This window comes from Alosa pseudoharengus, unplaced genomic scaffold (assembly GCF_046254945.1).
Source record: "Alosa pseudoharengus isolate Yale_2024_CS ecotype anadromous, Long Island Sound unplaced genomic scaffold, YU_APseudo_1.1 YU_APseudo_1.1_scf_24, whole genome shotgun sequence".
NCBI classification, from domain to species: Eukaryota; Metazoa; Chordata; class Actinopteri; order Clupeiformes; family Clupeidae; genus Alosa; species Alosa pseudoharengus.
This window is the reverse complement of record NW_027468689.1, coordinates 9,556,931-9,572,059: the sequence shown is the minus strand read 5'-3', so window position 1 is coordinate 9,572,059 and position 15,129 is coordinate 9,556,931. Positions and strand designations below refer to the sequence as shown.

The 15,129-nt window shown below is 44.5% G+C and overlaps 1 long non-coding RNA gene across 1 annotated transcript; it reads right to left on the bottom strand.

The window, feature by feature from the left end:
* Positions 1-977: 977 nt before the first annotated feature.
* LOC143141914 (uncharacterized) lies at positions 978-14,671 on the bottom strand. Its single transcript, XR_012990826.1, has 3 exons — positions 14,324-14,671; positions 13,247-13,427; positions 978-1,057 (listed from the first exon to the last, which is right to left on the bottom strand). It is a non-coding gene; the product is annotated as an uncharacterized LOC143141914 (long non-coding RNA).
* Positions 14,672-15,129: the final 458 nt, after the last annotated feature.

Sequence of the window (15,129 nt, the reverse complement as noted above, 5' to 3'; positions counted from 1 at the left end):
TGTGGGGATTACCTGTAGACTGATTGCACTGTTTATTGACCAGGCTTTATTGAGTTCTCATCATTTCGTGCAGACAAAAACAAATATGCATTAATCAACACAAAATAATGATTAAGTAGATGTAGTTTACTCCTGGTTGTATACAAAGTTATGTTTGATTGGTGAATTGATTGACATGTTTGAGAACTGACAACAACAGTCAGACTAACAACATAACAAAAGGCTCAGGGGCCTATTGCACAAAAGCAGAATTAAGACATCCGGGATAAGTTACTGAGCTGCGCTCAATGAATCCAAAACACGAGCGTACAGGCTTAATTGGTTGCACAACGAGCAAGCCAGGATGAGCAGACACGGATCCATCAAGCCAGGTGAAACCTATCCCGGATAAGTGCGCGTTCACGGCTCACTCAAATAGACCCCGCCACCGATCACAGATTTACTGATTCACCATGGCAATTAGAGCGGCTTCATTGCTTCTTCTACGGTGTGAAGTAGGTAGCGATAGCCTTTTCACAACAGCAACAAACAGCAACACCTCTGTTTAGGAGAATATTGCAACTAGTGCCGCGACCACCACGCGCAAAATTTTTAGGCACTCCCGTGACATCACATTGTCGCATGACAGGTCGGGAATGGCGAGTATATAAAAGTTATTTAATGATCACAAACGTTTAAATAATGACAGTGGGTCTAAGTATATGTGATAACAATGTGTAGTGGGCAGTGGAAAAATTATTGGTTTCCGTTTGTGGTGACTGCTGACTGAGATAAGGGATGAGATTAAATAGATCCTGGAATTTAGCCTGGTCTGGAGCAGGCTAGCTCCACAGAATAAATCGCCATGGTAACTTATACCATAACATATCCTGCTGCCCCCTATCCCGCGTTTGTGCAACTGGATCACGGATAAATTGAGCCAGGATAACCAAGATATCCCGGCTTAATCCCTTATCCTAGTTTTGTGCAACGGGCCCCAGGTCACCACCTTGTTTTGATCCGCTGGCAGGAAATGAAGATAAATGGATGACAATTCTTGCACCACAGGTGCGATGACCTTGGAACAAACAATTAAATGTGACAGGAAAAGTTTGAGTATAATAAATACACATTCACACCTGATCCGCTAACATATCGAGCACAGGTTTGGCTTATTGTTCTCATAAGCCCAAATGAATAAACAGACTATAGCAATGTGTTCGTGCTCTATGGTGTCTATGATGTATCTATCATAGGGTATGTACTAGCATATGAACGTCTGAAACCAAAGGATGTTAATCTGTAACAGTGACAGTAAGCACAACTGAATTGATGAGAAATTAAGGGGCTAATGCACTCTAAAATGTTTACAAGAAAGGTTCTCTGTAGCTGAGAAAAGTGTTTTCTCAACTGAAAATGTCTGAAAAGAAAATTGTTCTGTAGAGATCCCTTTATGAAAGTATTCATGACAAAACATATGTCGATTGAGAAAAAGTAGACAAAAAATACTGGGTAGATGTGTTTCTGTTTTCCAGAAATAGCCACATGGAATGGGAGTATTTTTTGCTGTGAAGAGAGGCTTTTTGTCTGGGCCTGGTTTTATCTGCTGCCCAAAATCTGTGCTGAGCTGGTTCAGCTTGTAGTGATAAACACCATAAATCTGAATTATTTCATTATTTTCAGTGAAATGGCTTTGGGATAGGTGGCATCGATCCCATCTCACAGACTAAAAGCATTCTTCACAATTTGCTGAAATTATAATCGTTGATCAATGTGTGCAGCTCATCAGCATTCTATTTTAATTGTTCTGGCAGGGAGGATGCAGGAAGTGAAAATTGGCTCTTTTTTCGGTAAGGGGGGGATGTGATTTCCTGTGGAAATGGCCAATCTTTCTCAGTTTTTCAAGAAATTGCTTGAGAGTTTTGATTGCGGCCAAAGCCACACCTCCATACACACCCAATTATTTGTGGCACTTTTTTGCTTAGCTGGCATCGATCTCGAGGAACAGGGAGCGATGGCGTAGGAGAAATCATGTGCTTGTGCCATGCAATGTTTTAATGAGTGCGCTAAATAATTGCACTCTGATGAAATATTGTTGTAGGAGACCTTTCTGAGAGATTACTATTCATTAACCCCCATTCTGATCAAATAAATAAATAAATAAATAAAATCATGCACATGCCTCAACAATAGCTGTCGGAGAACCAAACATATCCTACTGTGTCTTGCCAGACATGAATTATGAAATGATCATTATTTTGGAGATATATTTGGAGATATATTTCATATTTTTTTTGTACAGCTATCGTGTGGCATTGTGGGACCATTGAGTTGATCAACAGATTTTTGATCGATTTGATCGCTACACTGTACACTGACAGTGCCAGCCTGGCCCAACTGCTTAATGGTATACACCTGGGTTAATGGGCTGAGTTATATACAGGGTAGTTTCCCTCCCTCTCTCTCTCTCTCTCACTCTCTCACTTCTGGGTTAGGTACATTTCTGATTTGAAAGCACATAATTACTCTCCCACAGGCACCTTATCTCACTCCTTTGCAACACCATACTGACGCTTGCATTACACCCACACACTTGCATACATTCTATTTTCTCGCCTAGACATATATTGAGCTGCAGCAATTTAATATTTCTCATTACTTTTAAATAAATATATTTTGGTTGACCAAACCGGTTATCACACACACCACCAAGGTATTAACACCAATATTCATAAACCATGAAGAAAAGAGTAAAGATTTAAGCCCCAACATTAACTGGGCTTGAGTGAGCAAACCTAGATAATGCTCTGCATAGAATTAGTGTTAGTTGGGGGACCCTTATACAAAGGTTTTAAAGGCTGATGCCTCGTACAGAGCAGTTACCTTATAGCAGTCCAAAGTTGAGAGAAAAAATCAGTTTCACTGTAAAATGAAAAAAAAAAAAATCGAGCCCATTTATTTAAAAAAAAAGAAAACCTCTACACACCCACACACTTCTACTTGCAATATGTCTCTCCACTGCAATCATGTGTGAAAGGCCTGTGATGGAGTATGTGAGGATGGGTGAGCCAGCCTGGTGAGGATGAAGCTCTCCTTGTGTAATTGCAGTGCTACCATTAGGCAAGAGCTGTGTGTGTGTGTGTGTGTTTGTGTGTGTGTGCGCGTGCGCATGTGTGTCCAGCCTAGCAGTGTTTTTCTTTAGCGAGGCATCAGGGCTAAAGGCCGGCTCTGGCTGATCCCAGGTCAGCTGTGCACAGCAAATGAGCCATGTGATGATGTAGCATCCTGGAGCTTTTCTCTCTCTCACTCTCTCTCTCTCCTCCGCTCCTCTCTTTCTTCCTCACTTCTCTTCCTCCTCCCCCCCCCCCCCAGTGCGTGGCATTGCCCTCTATTTCCCTCCCCTTACAAATCTCACTTTGTGTCAGATAATCCAATGACAGCCAATTTGCTCGGGGATATATTTTTATTTTATATGGTATAAGTATTATTTATATATTTACTTCCTTCCATATTTTCTGAAAAGGCAATTTGCTTGGAGCTGCACTGAAGGAGGGGAACATTAACTGAGGCTTCCTTGGATGGGGCCCTCACAACCCCCCCCCCCCCCCCCCCCCACACACACACACACATACCTTTCCCCTCATCCCTTCCAGATTAAGATGACCATGGGAGAAAAAGCGTAATCATGAAAGTGTCACATTTCAAGAGAGGGAAGGAGTGAGGTGGAGAGAGGTGGGATTCGGGTCAGACTTTAAAGTGCCTCTTTATTCTTCTCTCTCTCTCTCTCTCTCTCTCTCCACCTCCACCTCTCTCCACCTTTTTCTTTTTCATTCTCTCTTTATCCTCTCCTGGCTCCCTGCAATATTTCGCAGGTGTGGGTGCTGCCAAAGGTTTAATTTAAAGCCACAGTTCAACACCAGGAGCCAATTACAAAGACATACAGATAACTCAGCAGAATTGAAATATTTATTTCTTACTTCGGGGGTGAAAAAAAGTGCCCCATTCCGCCAACCAACCCGGGCCCATGCATAACGATATGCACGATGGTGGGCAGGTGGGTTTTGCACACACTGGGAATGGATGAGGTATTGAAGATAAGGTCAGGAGGGGTTTTTATTGGCTGGTATTAAATTCTACTGGAGGAGTCATTTTTAGCACCTCTAAGAGCTGACTGCACCAGGCAGCTTAGAGACCCAGGGCTCTGCTCTACTCAGCGTTTCAATCAGATACATTATCCCTCTGAACACACACACACACACACACACACACACGTGCAAAAAGACATGAACATATTCACATGATGTACAGTATAAGTGTAACGAAAATATATATGTCCATGCTCTGGAGTGCATTCCCTCCTCCTACACATATATTTTTTATCACGAGGAAGCTGTGAAAAGTCTGACGGCTGCATAATTTAAAGCCATGTTGTATGAGAGGAAACCGGAGGGAGAGAGAGAGAGAAACAGATAGAATTTGGGGGCCAGCAGAGAGCTGTGGCTCTCCTAAATTAAGAGGAGAGATGATCTCTCCAAATGGACTCCAATTGCACAGAGCAATTTCATCTCTTTTTATTTGAGTGTGTGCGTGCATGCGTGTGTGCTGTGTGTGTTCTGTGTGCGCATGTGTCTGTGGGTGAAAGACATTTTACCACACACTAGAAATTGAACAGAATCAACTACAGGCTCCATTCATTTTGCACAATCAAAAGTTGTTTATCGGAGAAGGTGTAACAGCCAGACCTCCTCATCACCATTCGTACCCTGAGTGTAGCCTTGTTTTGTGTATCTATGCATAACTGTGTATATACACAGATGTGTAGATGTGTGTGTGTGTGTGTGAGTGTGTGTGTATGCACTGTATTTGTGTATGATTTTGGATAAACTCATCTGTAAGCGAGCCTTTCTCATCTCTCTCACTCCTCTCCTGAGTAAATGTGAAATGTGTACCATCAAGTCCCACATCTCTGGCTGGGCAAATATGTGTCAGTCAATTTGTGTGCTTGACTAACTGCGTGTCAGTCAATCTACAAACACCCCCCCCGTCTCCCACTTCAGAAAGACGAAGGATCAGTGTGTGGCTCCCATATGCTTCCTGTTCTGCCATCAACCTTTGCGAGGTCGGTTGGCCATTCCCACACTTCAAAGAGGCCAAGAGAAGGGTGTGTGTGCGTGTGTGTGTGTGAGAGAGAGAGAGAGACAGAGAGAGAGAGAGGATCATTGGATGGGACGTGTGTGTCCGTATGAAGTGTGCAAATAAGGGCTGTGTGTGTGTGTGTGTGTGTGTGTGTGTGTGTGTGTGTGTCTCACCAAAGAGCAGAGAGGAGAAGACATGAGTCGCACCCTCTAATCTTTGTCGATACCACTCCCTCGTTTGATGTGTCCATACGCATCTGTGAGGGCTTTTTTTGGGTGCGTGGAGGGTATTTGTGTTTGATGGGGATTTGCGAATGGGCTAAACTTTGCATGGGAAGCAGACAGGAGATGCTCTGATGGCAGGTTTCTGCTCAACGCTTTTCTTTAAAAGCCTCATTTCCCTCTTTGATGCCACTCCCTCGCCCCGTCATCACTCCTCTATCTGGAGGGCGGGCGTGGAGGGTGGGCGTGGAGGGTGGGCGTGGAGGGCGGGCGTGGAGGGTGGGTGGGCGTGGAGGGTGGGCGTGGAGGGTGGGCGGGCGTGGAGGGCGGGCGTGGAGGGTGGGCGTGGAGGGCGGGCGTGGAGGGCGGGCGTGGAGGGCGGGCGGGCGTGGAGGGTGGGCGTGGAGGGCGGGCGTGGAGGGTGGGCGTGGAGGGCGGGCGGGCGTGGAGGGTGGGCGTGGAGGGCGGGCGGGCGGGCGTGGAGGGCGGGCGTGGAGGGCGGGCGTGGAGGGAGGGCGGGCGTGGAGGGCGGGCGTGGAGGGCGGGCGGGCGTGGAGGGCGGGCGTGGAGGGTGGGCGGGCGTGGAGGGTGGGCGTGGAGGGTGGGTGGGCGTGGAGGGTGGGCGTGGAGGGAGGGCGTGGAGGGTGGGTGGGCGGGCGTGGAGGGCTGGCGTGGAGGGCGGGCGGGCGTGGAGGGCGGGCGTGGAGGGCGGGCGTGGAGGGTGGGTGGGCGTGGAGGGCCCAGCGGCAGCCGAGGGCTTTTTGTGTGCGTTTCTCCAAAACTTTGTTTGCAGGAATTTTTGTAACATGCACAATACGTTGCTAGTCAAGTAGCTTCCATGAAAGTATGAGGGTGCATTTATTTATTTATTCATACAAGCAGTTATGAATTAGAGTCCAATTCGGTATTCTTCTAAATCTGAAAAAAAAAAACAATGCAGGGGAGAGATGCACTTTTTAGGTCACTCTCAGAAAGCAAAGCAGATGTTGTGTCATTTTGTGTTACGGAGGTTCTGGAATAGAGCAATTTCTGTGTTAGTACAAAGTAGCCATGCCAGGCTAACATTCAGTAAACATTTAGATCTGGGATTTGGGAGTAACCCCAGAATAGCTGGGTTTACCCCACCCCCACCATTTTCTTGATCTATGGTGGCTTTCTCCCCATAGCTGGAACTGAACATTGAGGTATCTATCATGAGCAGAATGACTATTGGTTTTGATGCTTTAAGAGTAGGGTGCATACATCATTATTACATGAGCATGTGTTGTGCTTGAATAGTCCATCTGTTTCTGATCTATCTAAATTACATTGTAGCTTCCCTCCTCCTCAAGATCTGAAATGAAAGAATGGTGTGTGCCTGCGTTTAGTGCACACATTTTGTGTGGGTATGTTTGTATACATAGGAGAAAATTATACCCTTTCTACTTGGAAATAATAACATGCAATGCATTGAATGGCATTTAATTAACACTTTTAATCACAAGTTGGTGTAATTGTACCCTGAAGTAGAACTGTTTCGATTACATTTTGTCTCTGCTGCTGTGGTAAAAGGTCACTATTGTTTTGCCCTGAAAGCTCAGAGTGTTATTTATGTAATTATTTGTTATTAACTTTGTCCTCAAAATTGTTGAGGGCGAAAAAGTATTGAGAATTTTCTTCAATGACTCTTTGCAGGCTGGTCAGCTCATTTAACTTCTAAACAACCAGGGGGCGATGTTTACCAGATACACACACACACACACAGATACAGTACGTCTGCAAGACCGAGATAACTCGTGACTCTTGTGTGGATACATACTGGGTTGTGCTGTCAGGTATGTTCAGAAATGAAAACCTTGCACTGTATCTTTTGCATCTTATCTTGGTTTCATAGTAAGCTGGCTACCTGTAAAGCACCATTCTCACAAGTTCCCCGTCTGACTTCAGAGCCCTTAAGAGTTCCGCTGGTACTTGGTAAGTGGAACCGCAGGTAAAACCAGGTGGGTCTTGGATAGAACGGAACAGCCTGTGCTTCGTGCTTCCCCTAGCCAGAAAATGGTACCTTGAATGGGATGCCAGTCTGGGCTTATGCCAGTGTGCTGGCACTCTTGAATGCCAGTTCAGTCTTCAGGTGGTGCCACATTTTGTAATGAGGAGTGGGGCTATTCTTAACGGCCATTCTCTCGTGAGGACACTTCACACATGAAACAGAGTGAGGAATCTCAGTTTCTCATCCCCCTCATCTCAGATGACAAGAGGTCAACGGTGAGCAGGGCACAAACACAAAAGAAATGTGTGAAGGAACAAAAATCAACTTATTTGTCACCATGGCAACACGGATTCAGATTCAAATTTCAGTTGTTTTACTGAGGAGGAGGGGGGCGAGTACAACACTCTGCACTTAGCCCCTACTGTTTCCATTGGGGAGGTGTTCTGTCTCTCTACCTCTCCTCCAGATCATTATCACTGGCTCGACACACACACACACACACACACACACACACACACACACACACACACACACACACACAGGGCGGGCCCAGGCGTCCGCAGGGGGATTACCGCCGGCTCCGGTGGCGCAGAGGAGCTCGGGAACAAGCTCCGAGTGACCCGCTCGATTAATCCCCTCTTATCGGCTCCAGCGACCAGTCAACACCTCCGCAAACACATCCGCAAACAAGGCCTGTGGTGTCGTCTGGTGACATCACCCACCAACCACACACTGGGACTACCAGAGTCACAAGCCAAAGTCCATTGGTTGGGAATTAGCTCCTCCAAATGCATATTTGGGAGGTGATGCTTGTAAAATCTAATAGCTTTCTCCCATCAGTCTCTGAATTGGTGGGCTGGTGGGTGTGAGCTTTCACCATAGACCTCTGAAGTTCACCTACAAAAAAGCTGCCATCTTTGAGATCCGGTATCTTGCGATTTTTTCCTATGGGAAAATAACATGGGGTTTTTGAATTATCGCACCTGTTAAACTCTCGCGGGGGCAAAGAACTCTGAAATGCAGACGTTTTGCTAAACACACTTTTGTCCTCTGCCTTCGAGTGGCGCCTGTGATCTTCGGTACGTTAAGACGGCAAACTTAGATTTTTGCTACCCCAGAGCTAACTTGCAATGCAACTTGCCATAGGTAGATGGCTTCAATTAACATCCGGATCTCCTTATATGGGCAAAGATGGCAGCTTTGGTTCCTTTTTGTAGGCGAACTTCAGAGGTCTTTTCTGTTCGTCCACATTATAAGAGATGGCTGTAGTCACAGAGGGAGGGATCTATGGTCAGTCAGGCATTCATCAGACATTCATTTTGTTATGGCTGTGCTCAGTGATCCGACCCACTAAAGGGTTAATTGTGATTTTCTTGCAGAAGACTGAGCCATGATGAAGAATTAGACTGACAGGCGGCAATTCTGATTCTATTGTTTCAGCGAGGGAGCGGTTTCTCTCTATCTCGCCTTTCATTCACATCCACACACACACACAGACACACACACACGGACACACACACACTCACTCTCTCTGTCTCTCTCCCTCCCTTCCTCACTCAATCATACTCTTTCTCTCTTTCTATCTCTCTTGCACACACACACACACACTCACTCTCTCTCCCTTACTCACTCATTCTCTCTCTCTCTTTCACACACACACATACACACACACACACTCTGTCTCCACTCTTTCTCTCTCTCTCTCTCTCTCTCTCACTCCATCTCCAGTGCTTCCAGCCTCCAAGATGGGAGCTGCATACCAAATCGCAGCCCTCCTCCACCTCCAGCTGATGTGCTATGAAAGCACCCCCTCCAAAAGGTGCTGATGGGGGGGGGGTTAAGTGATGAGACAGGTCGCTGCTGCATTAGCATTTGCATAACTTAATTGACTGTGTTTTGGAACGCAAAATGTCATTAGCTCTCCCTCAGCCACCAGGCAGATGAGAGGCCTGCGATTCTGACCCGGCCCCCGACGAGCAAAGAGATAGATGAAAAAGCCAGAGCACGTGCTACACTGAAAGGTCTTTATTTCAGGCTGTTAATTGATTTGGGGATGAAAAATGTTATTCGTTGGAGCGTCGGTGTTATCGTAATCACCACCATTTTTCACTCTGGGCAACTCCCCTCCCTTGGAAACCACTGGGATTCTCTGGAATCCTCTAATGGTGGAGTTATCTGATACCACGGTCAAGTAAACAGAAAAAAGGCAGAATCTTTTCATTTCGCCACCATTGTTCTGTTCATCTTTAGGGGCCGTTGTTCTCCCTCAATACGCCGCAAAGCCTCAGGAAAGAAACACAACAAAGAAAATCTTTCCTGTCAAGAACTGTGCCCTGATGTTGACAATCCACACTGAATGGATATTCAACAGACTACAAAAAATGTTGCATGGCAGGCAACATACCATCACAATTGAGAGTATACTCTATTCCGATTGCTGTTGTAGGAGTCTGGTTGGTTGATTTTGCAACAAAATTGCTTCTCCATGCAGCAGAAATAGACTGTTGGTTGTTTCCTTGCATGGTACTTTTTCAGTGTGCAACCTTTTGCTTCAATCCCTTGGATGTCTAGAAAATTATTTTATGATTAAAAACCATGTGGGTGTGCATATAAGCAGTGTGTAACCAGCAAAGACAGATCAGTGCTTTGATGAAAACAAGAAACATTCAACACCAGACAAAGACAAACTTTTACATTTTGAATAGTTAGTGCTGTCAGTATGTCTGCTGTAAAAGTGGATGATCGCTGCCACATGTCCCATCACATATCAGAGGGGACTAGCAAGTGTGGAACAGTTCTGTCTGATTGATTGTCATCATTCTGTGCAATGCAGATGAGAATCAATGTATCGTGACATGCTATTCACCCTAGTGAATGCGGCTGTTGAATATTGGAGATGCTGACATTACTGTTTGTCAGACAAGCCTATTAAAATGCCTCTTAAAAAGAGGTAATTTGAACATATGGTTCACTCAGACATTGTGCAACTGCTGCTGTATCTCTCTCTGCCAACTCAGGCAGGGCATTTTGTGCGATGATGAATGGACAATGTCAGCTAGTGTCGTGTTGGAACCAGCCAGACGTGGCAAAGTATCCAGCTGTTTGCAGCGACCCTGTCACCGCCCCCCCCCCCCCTTCCATTTAAGCTCAACTGAATCTAAGTAAGCCAATTTTTCTTATTACAGCCATTACCTGTACCTTGTTTGGTTTTGTTATAAATGCACTCCATAATTGCCAAAATCAATGTTAGACGCTCACTTCAATTAGCCAGGAAATTAGAAGCACAGTTACTTTCCAGTTGCCATGGTTTCCGGCGGTGGGCTTTGGAAAGCCCCTAGCAAAGTGTTTTCTTGCTGTAATGAACTTTAATTAAGATGACTTCCTGCCAAAATGTAGTTTAAATTGCGGAGCTCTTTTCAACAGGATTGGGTGCGAGAGGGAACAATCGGAGAGAACATGTTTATGTGACAGGGTGCTAATTTGATCCATTAGGTGCAGGTGTGACAGCGAACGGATTCCGTGCTGTCGTACCGCACGTCCTCGGAGAGAGAGTCTCCTTATTAACACCTGTCAATGTTCAAGGCACTCTCTGCATCCTCTTTGTACAATGCGAACATTTTTCTCCCTCATAGTGCATTGTCTGAAAGGGGGAAGTGCAAAACTCGGTTTGATTAAGAGCATCTTAAAACCCACTGGGAGCGTTGGGAAGATGAAATGAGTGTTTTTCACCATTGAAGAATTCCAGGTACAAGTAAACCAGCATTGGCAAGGGAAATTAGAAATATGTTTACAGTATGGGCCTCTGGTGTCAGTTTTAGTAATATTAATGAATAACATTTCATAACAATAAATGATAGTGATCCTATAAAAAGGAATCATTTGTATACATTTAAACATTATTACCATATCTTATGCGACAACAGTAGATTTAGAATTATCAAATAAGTTTCAGTTATCTAGAAGTTTCAAGTATCTCTCATAGAGGCCGGATTTTAATGCACCCATAGAGAAATACATGCAAATTTAGATCTTAAATCTTTCACAAAAAAAAGAGAAACCCTGCTCTTTAATTTTCAAAAGTTGATTGCTGAAACTCATTACACTCATTAACTTTCATATGCTGTGGTATATTTCATTTTTAGAGTTTTTGTCTCTTTACCTCTGTGTATCCACCATGATCCAGCCTCCCCCTAGCTGCTTGGGCTGAGGGGGAATCTCACTACAGAAGTGCTCAGTGGAGAGATTACTCATCGGCTTGCATGCGGCGCATTGCTTTTTTCCATGCCTTTGAAGCGTCATTACTCTGTGGTGCTGTTGCTCCACTCCCTTGCGTAAGTTGTTAAAGAGAAAACAACATCTTTGAGTCTTTGTCAACACTGACTTCGTTGGGGTAAGTTTCTTATTATTTAGGGAGACCGAGAAGACGGGGATATTTATTAACTAGGAGCTGCCATAACCACAAGCCTGCTATTGATCTCAGTGTGGGTATTCATTGTGGCCTATACTGGTATGCTGCCCATTGCTGGGAATGGACAATCCACAAGGTCAGAGCTTTGTGTGTGTGTTTAGCCTTAACCTCAGCTGCAACCTCACTGTTTGAGCAGCCACTGGTGGGGTCTTTCATCAGTAAAGCCAGACAGCCTCGCCGAACTCATTCAGTCACTGATAGAAGTGGGTAAGCACTATTTTCTGCCTCTCCTGGATGGATGGGGTGCCTTGAGTGACTGATTACAGGGGCTGTAACAAAACAAAGACACCCGTGTCCAATCGGGTTCTACACAGCGATTTACACAGTCTCCCACAAAGGAATTGTCCACCCTCCCCCCCCAAAAAACACATTATTTCATTGAAACATTTTGGCCATGTCTTTCGCCATTTTAAGATTTAAAAATCCCACACATTGATGCTCACTTTTAGAGACTTCTCTTAAGTGTGTTATTAAGTGAAACTATAGGATATTTCCTTAGGGTTAATTACGCGTTGAAGGAGACAAACTGAAATTTCACAGCTTCACTTCTCTCCCGCAGGTGTTAGTTAAACACCTCTCTCTCTCTCTCTGCTTTCTCTTTGTCATTGTTCTATGTGAAACAAATTAATAGCCCATCTTGGATGGATGTAGTGGAGAATCCAAACTCCTGGGGAGGCGGAAATAGGGTTGGAGGTACAGAAGGCAGATAGAGCTACAGCTACAGTCTCTTGTCATAATTGGCTTTTTCCAAATAATTTCATACCACATTGATGACTAAAAACAATTTCCCCAAAGCTTGAACATTTTAATTGACAGTAGACTTTTGACACAGTTTTCTTTAGATAAACCAATTTATATCTACTGAGTAGCCTATAGGATTTGTTTCTACATCTGTGTTGAAATTTAAAATATTTTCGATGTTGTTTTTTTGTGGCTGCCCTTTTCTTCTTTTTCTTCTTCTTCTTCTAGTTCAGACAGTCAATTGTTGAGTTCAAAGGCTGGCTGCACTGCCTCGTACCAAACATGGCCGCTGTTTGGCTATCTGATGGAAATTGAATTAGGGGGTTATAACAACACTGGTTGCCGTCTACTGAACTAATTTCGTCGGGAGACAAAATAGATGACATGGTGCTCAGCGTGTTTGCTCAGCGCTGTCATATCCGAGTTCCTATGACCTCGCCTCTCTCGCGGGCCTGTGTAATGAGAGTGTCCCCCCTAAAACAATATGCCTGCGGTGCCGACCAAATGCTTCACGTCTGCTGTCAGTGACGATGGATTAAATGGATCGGCCTGCTCAGACGCCGAGAAGAGATTTATGAAATGGCCTCACTGGCCGAGCTGAGGTCGAGCCAAAAGCCTGACAACAAGAGCTTACGCAGCACAACGAACATTGAGACTTCAAATGCATTCAGTGCATTTCTCTCTCTCTCTCTCTCTCTCGCTCTCGTTCACAGATCCTTTCTGGTGACTCACCTCTTGCTGTTTGTATCACTGTTGGTTGTTGTGTTGAATTAATGACTAACTACTAGTGACATCAGTCCGGCATCCCACTGTTCACAGTTTAGAAGGTGTCACAGTTGCCTTCACTCCAACCACCAGTGCTGCTCTCTGGTTACACTCTGGCTGGCTGCAAACATAAGGGCCATATTTCTTCCTAGACTTAGACCAGATAGAGACATAGACATTGGAGTTACAGACAGGATGTACTGCTTTTAAACCCCCTACTCCATGTCAGCCAAGTGCTTATGGAGCATCTAGTAAGAAAAAAATGCACAGCATATCTGATGACTATTTCTCATTTTCATTCAGTGTTTATATAAATGTACTTTCCATCCAGAGCATAAGTAGCCATCTCATTGACTTCCTGCATCCATTCTCTTCCTCTTTCAAAACAATTAAAATACCACTTAGGCACGTGAATTATATGTCAGTCATAGAATAATTACAATGCACTGTGATAGGAATTTAAGCCTGCATGCATTGCAGGCAGCTGATTACATTTGCTGGCTGTTGTCTGTCAACAAAAGCTGCAGATGACATTTGTGGAGAAATCTGGCAGTCATATGTTGGGATATTTTTATGCTCTGACAGCCTAAGCAGACAATTCCAATCAACAGGGGGCTGTCTTGCTTTCCCGTGATGGAAAAACATGTTTATAGAGGAGAGAATTAACATGGGACTTCGACATCTCATTGCTTCTCCTCCAGGGAATATGCTGACCCACTGATACAGTCATTGATTAGGCTCATGGAAGTGTCAGTCTTCTGAAGTAACTGAAACTCCGGCACAATCATTATCACTTCTGTGATACATTCTGTACCTGACGTGAGTTTGAAAAAGCTACCAGTTGGAAATGCCTGGCTGACAAGCCATTCCTGCCAAACAGGTAGAGCAACTAACAGCAGACAGAATACCCTCCCGCCCAATGAACACTGTTTATGAAAGTGAGAAGTTCAAAACTATTTGAACAATAAAAGCAGAATGCAAATTGTACTTAGTTCCGCTTAAAGGAACACGCCACCCAATGTCAGTAGTAATATATGTTCTTACCTTAACTTTCACGAGTTGAGTCATACCTCTCCCGCGTCTGTACGTGCACTCAAACGCTCTCGTGTGCGAATGTGTTAGCATGTTGCTATGCTAGCGGGCTCAGACGTAGCCATAGAGGGAGTAAGATAGCAGTAATCAAAAACATCCACGTTTTCCCTACTTAAATACAGTTGCACGAGTACTTGATAAAAATGTGTAAGGTCACACAACATGAAACGTGGCATTTTTTCAAGCGAATAAACAGGAGAACTACGATGTGTGGCTCAATAGCACTTGGGAGTACTTCAACCTAGCGTAGTAATATTAATTAACATCTAATTGTAGATCCTATCCACCACAGAGTTTAGAATCCATGCTTGATCGACCCCTTAGCCTCCCCCTCCCCTCTGAGCGAGAGAGAGAGGCACACAAACAAAATAACCCAGGCAGTCTCATCTACGAGATGTTTACACACACACATTCACCTCCATAAATAGAACCAACTTGACGTTGACTTCAACCTGTGCTATATCCTAGATGTATCCTAGACGGCCTGGGTTATTTTGTTTCGATATTATATATAAAAAACATAGTAATTGTAGCCTACCATTCAGGGAATAGGCATTTAAAAGAGAGACAGATTATGGAGTGATATGACTCAGAAATGACATCGGGCGATGGCAGTGCGAGATGTTCAGAACATAAGAGCTAAAACTTCTACAAGCTCAATAACATCCACAGTGGAAAAAAGAAGGTAAGAAAAATAGTCGGAAAACTTAGTAAGGCAAGCAAGCAAGTTTGGCGGTTGTTACTAAAAATGTGAACAT